Consider the following 5426-nt stretch of genomic DNA (forward strand, 5'->3'; position numbering starts at 1 on the left):
TACACATGTATAGAGTCAGATTCTCGTGCCACTTCATTCACGTGAAACAAAATAAAACTTTGCTTTTGCATTTTATGGGTACAAGTAACTTGCACGAATCCTTGCACAATCAGTGCATTGACCTTATACGGGAAACCATAATGATACAGTGCTGTCTACTGTTAAAAGGGACGGGTGAGCATAGAGCGCATGTGAAATTCTCCCCCTGGCAAGTGTGAAATTGCCCGAATTTGCAGCAGACGGCTTATACGTTGTTGTGCCTGGCGCTCCTTCTGAACAAAGGATGCACACTGGCGAGCATGCCGCTGTGGAATGCCATTCACGGCTTGTCGTCTTTTCGACGCCAAAGAGCTGGCGATGAAACCAGCGTCAAGTTAAGATAATTGAGCGAAGCTTGCCCGAGCCGGATGTACACCTGCACCCAGAGTCCCAGAGTAATCGGACGAGCCACGGGGCCGGAACTTGCATCTTGGTCGCACTCCCAGCTCGATGGCGAGTGCACCTCTGGACGCTTTGAGCTCCAGCCCGGAGATCTGAATGAACCATGCACATATGTATCGAGCAATCTGGAGCAGTTGAAGATGTGCAGTTGAATGTGCCTGAATATTACAGCAGGTAGTGCAAACACTAGACCTGTGGTGACAAACTAGCCCATGTTGACAAGCTGTACATTTGTAAACAAAGGGATGTAGTGTAGACAAAAAAAAAAAAAAAACCCAGGTGACTAAACACATTACTTGACTTGGGCAGTATAGACTAGAATTTGCAGCGTATTTAGGGGGCCGGCATCTTCTGCCGGTTTCTACAGTAACTTTAAGTGTGAGAATGAAAGAACTGCAACAATGCTCAGCCTGTGGTAGCATGCTTGCCATCAGTGTTCTCTTGCCACTTTGGTGTCTGCTGCTTCGTCATGCAATTGGCCACCCAGTGTGGGCTGCACCAATAGCAGGTGACTAGGGTCGAGATTAGGTGCGCTCACTCGAAATATGCGCTCGAGATGAACAGAATCGGGTCTATGCGTAGCACGTTGCCAACTAGAGTGAACGGAGATGTGACGAAACCCACTTAGTGCTTCTCGTAACTTCATTGTTTGTCCTCATCCGCAGTGCACTGTATACTTGCTGCTCTTGTAGATGACAAAAAACCTCTAATAACTACGCGAGTGAAATAAGTTTCTTCAATTTCATCGCCATGAACATCAGTATTCGAGTAAATTTTGAAAACCTGACCTTATTTACTACTAAGCCTTCTTTCCAAAAAAAAAAAATAAAAATTGAAGCCAGTACAGGCTTCTGTACTGTAATCACTTCTATTTTAACTTTCTGTGCGATGTTCACTTTCACAAATCCACATCTACTTTCTCGGAAGTCTGCATTTTGTGCGAATGCAAGCCTAGAGCCACTTCGGAAATGCATTGATGGCAGAAAAGATGTTTACATCTAGTTCACACCATGCTTTTTCTAATTACCGAGTGCAGTGAGGAGCAGAGCAGACTGCTTTTTGACACTGAACAGACTGAACAGTCAAGCAAGCTTAGATACGAGCAGTTTGGGGCCCATTCTGTAGTGGAAATGAAATCGGGTAAGTTTTTCTGTACACCATTGCACCACCTTTGCCTTGTAAACTGGAGCAGAATTCTGCTGATACATACGTCCACCGAGGGTTTCAGAAGTGCGATTTGGCCCAAGGCAGTATCTCCTTCTTCAGGACCTATACCAAATAATTTGCATTGGTTTCTTGGGCTCCTTGTTCAACAAAACTAGTGGCACCTTTCCATCAGAAGCGGTTGCCTCAAAAACCATCACCGGTTGAGGGCAAGAAACTTTAAACATTCCTTCTACTGACATTGGCTTCTTTTGAGGCTTCCTGTCACTACCCTATCGTTTGGTGCTTTAAAAAATGGCTGTGGCTTAGGTAAGGTTAAGCCCAGGATGCGAAGCATACTAGCCTTTATTTTAGTTGTTGAACCACTGTTCAGCCTGGTGAACTGCTGTTGCTTGGCTATATTTGGTTCGGCTAGACGAAGAAACAACTCATGCATTACTGCTTCGCCTTCAAGAGTGGAACGCGACAGCGTTGCCGTCGACCCGCCAAGGGGTGTAAGACAATGGGCTACAGGGCAGCGACTACGCGCCCCGCATTGGACGCGGTGAGCGTCGAGCAAAGCAGCGTTCGGCGCGGCAATGAAATGTGCGCCTGAGCAAGAGACGCACGCCTTAGAAACAGCTCGTTTCTAAGGCAACACCGCATTCACTAGAGGCGCTTTTGTACCTCTTTGAAGCATCGTACTCGTGGCTCAGTGGTAGCGTCTCCGTCCCACACTCCGGAGACCCTGGTTCGATTCCCACCCAGCCCGTCTTGCAAGAGTTGAGCCAAAGCCACTTCTCCTCTGTCGTGACGTCACGGTGTCACGTGGTTTCAAGGCGACACCGCCGCGCCTGAGGAGCTGGGTTGAGCTCTCGTAATATGCTTCGCATAAAAACTTATTGGTATTGAACATTGCCTCGTCTGTGAAGAGAATGCTGCATGGGCCTTCTGTGATACTGAAGCATTTGAGCAGTTCCTTTAAGATCTTGTGACCCTGGTCCCTTTCATGTGCTCTGTCAGTCGATCGAATTTCTGAACCTTGTAGTTGTGCAACTTCTCTTTCACAATTCTTTCAATGAAACGTTCAGAAATTCCTTCAGTTTAGGCCATTTGGCTTATTCACAACTGATTTCTGGAGAGTGCAGGAACTTTTGCCGCATCCTGCAGAAGGGTCGAAAACTGAGCTTGTTGGCACATTACCGAGAATACTCGGGAACAGAACGACAAGATTGAGCAGCCTTTTCTGGAAAGTCACTGGGTTTATTCACGGTAAAACTGCAGCGCGCACAGTGGATGAAGGACACAGTAAGTTCATAAACAAGCGCCGACTCGCAACTCGGTTTACTACAGGAAGAGATCGTACATGTTGCACCCCGGCTAACTACAATGAGCGTGTGCAGAACTATTCAGAGAACCAGCAACAAATTTTAAAAGATTGCATGGTAATAAAAAAAAATGAATCCTTTGTCAGCGATTACAATAGATGGCCCACTAAAGCACATATGTGTGCACTTGCTGATATTGAAGGCTTGCCATTTTGCACGTTTATTTTTGTGTGTGTGCACATGTTGCAGCTTTGCCATGAATAAATACAAACTTACAAACAGCTTTCAGTCGTTTTCCAGCAGAGCTGGTAAAGTTTCTTTTTCTTTCTTGCTGGCATAAAATGATACCACCACCAAATCTCCGTCATGTCCTGTCCTGCGGATTGTCTGTCGTAGCATGACTGGAACATCGAGCACTCGCCGGCCCGTTGGAAACACCTTCCTGTTCGCTCGAACAGAGGTTGCGCGAGGTGCCGCATGTCAAGACGTTTCTGGCAGAGTTTCAACTGGGCTCCGAGGTGTTCAATGTTGAGAAACAGGGCTGCAGTTTGTTCTGACATCCATTTTTTTTGTGGTGTTGGGAAAGTGTCGATAGAGTTCATTGACCTCCATCCAATCACCGGATGGAGGTAAATGAACTTGAATTCCAGTGAACACTGGCGAACGCAGACATCAGGAGTGCCGTTGCTCAATGTTGAACGAATCGTCCAGACAAGAAAAACCAGCAGAACCCATCCAACCATGAATGTCGACGTTAGTACGTGTGATTAGCATTGAAGCAAAGCATCGACACTCTTGTGTTGCAACCGCCGAAACGAGTCATGCATGAGGTGTGTAAGCCGCTGGGCTGCGCTCTCACGCTCTCTGCCAGACGCACTAAGCCGCCTAGGACCTCGCCGCACTCAGTCCCTGCATACTCCATGCAGGGACTTAGGTGCGTGTGTGAATGTGTGTATATTCAAACAAGATTGTCTGAATATATATGACACAGGTCCGACTTCCGCCGAGCATCGGACAAATTAATATTTTTCTCATTGAAGAGCAGTAGATACCCAGTGTAGGAGTTGAAGGAAATCCCACCGCTGCCACCAGTTGTAGGAGTTGTGGACGGACTTTGGGATGAAAACACTTGGGAGGTTTATTTTACATTATTTACAGCGAGATGTCAATGAACAGTCCTACAGTCATTAAGGGCCGGCAGCAACTCGGACGCTGTGGCCCGCGGCAAGAAGTTCGAGAGAGGTGAATCCGGGAATGCTCTAGGAATGCTCTTGCTGCTCCCGGTCTCTCTTTTAAGCCCTTCGATGTCTGGAAGACGCGTAATGTTCGGCCAATGGGAGAGTCCGCTCAGATGACGCCATTTTCGGCCAATGGTAGGCGCCCGTGCAATGGTGTCATGCCCGGCGAAAAGAGTCGCCGCTTGGTCCCCCTGCGGTCTTGCCTTGCTGACTTACGCGCCGTCACAAGAGCCAGGTGGGGCGAGGCGGACCAAGGCGGGCAGAATTGGTCTTGCCTCGCTGGCTTGCAACGCCTTGGCACAGTGGGCGTATGGGGGCTACGCTGCCAGGCCTTCCCGGTACATCACAGCCGTCCTGCTTCGAGACCCACTTTCCTTGCAACAGTGCCAGGCTATCCCCTCGCTTTCTGGAAGAGTCAAGCAGTGAATAGCTCCCGCGGCGGCACACAAAGTGGGGGCTGCCAAATTGTTTGCACTTGTCGTGCCTCAGGAATGTGGCATCCATGCTTCTGCATTCCTTACTTAGCAGTGGTGCGATTCGATCTGGTCTGGGGAACTCGAAGTAGCCTCAGGAAACGGCCCCATATCTAACACCAGTGGCTCTTATCCAGTGACCCAAGTTTACGTCAGAGTTTCATTAAGAGCTACACATATCCGGTTACACTTAGCTAGTGACCAAAGTCAGCATAAGATATGTTCAATCAAGAGCGACACATACATTGTGGCATATACCCAGTGATCCTTGTTGAAGTTAAACAGGTTCTTTGAAGAGCCGCACATGAGTACAAGTTGGCGTGAAATGGCTTAACTGATGTCCTTGAAGTGCACCACATACGCAGTGGAACATGCTCAGTTACTCAAGTTGGCAAATTCCTACAGTGGGGTGTGTGCCTCTGTTCAATGAACCTCTAAGAGGTTCATTGAACCTCTAAGAATGAAACCTTAAGAATGCTAATTGCATTACTTGTGCAGATACAATGCCTTGACTTGATTGTCACTCTTTGTGGTTATCTAACAGTTAATGCGCAAGACTTCAAATGCACTAGATTTGGAATGCTATCGTAACACTAATCTGCAAAAAAAAAGACATTAAAGCGTTATAGGCCCTTTAGCGTACTTCCAGTGTAGTACAAAGTACTTATTAAGGTTTCCTCATGTAGAATGCGAGAGCAACAGTTGACTTTTGCAAGCCTGCGCTTTAGTCCGACTTGAAAAAAGACACTCGGTGATGGATCACATCAGTGTTGTACGTGTTCCTCAAAAACAGGAATGAAAGC

This window comes from Dermacentor albipictus, chromosome 10, assembly GCF_038994185.2.
Source record: "Dermacentor albipictus isolate Rhodes 1998 colony chromosome 10, USDA_Dalb.pri_finalv2, whole genome shotgun sequence".
Lineage (NCBI taxonomy): Eukaryota > Metazoa > Arthropoda > Arachnida > Ixodida > Ixodidae > Dermacentor > Dermacentor albipictus.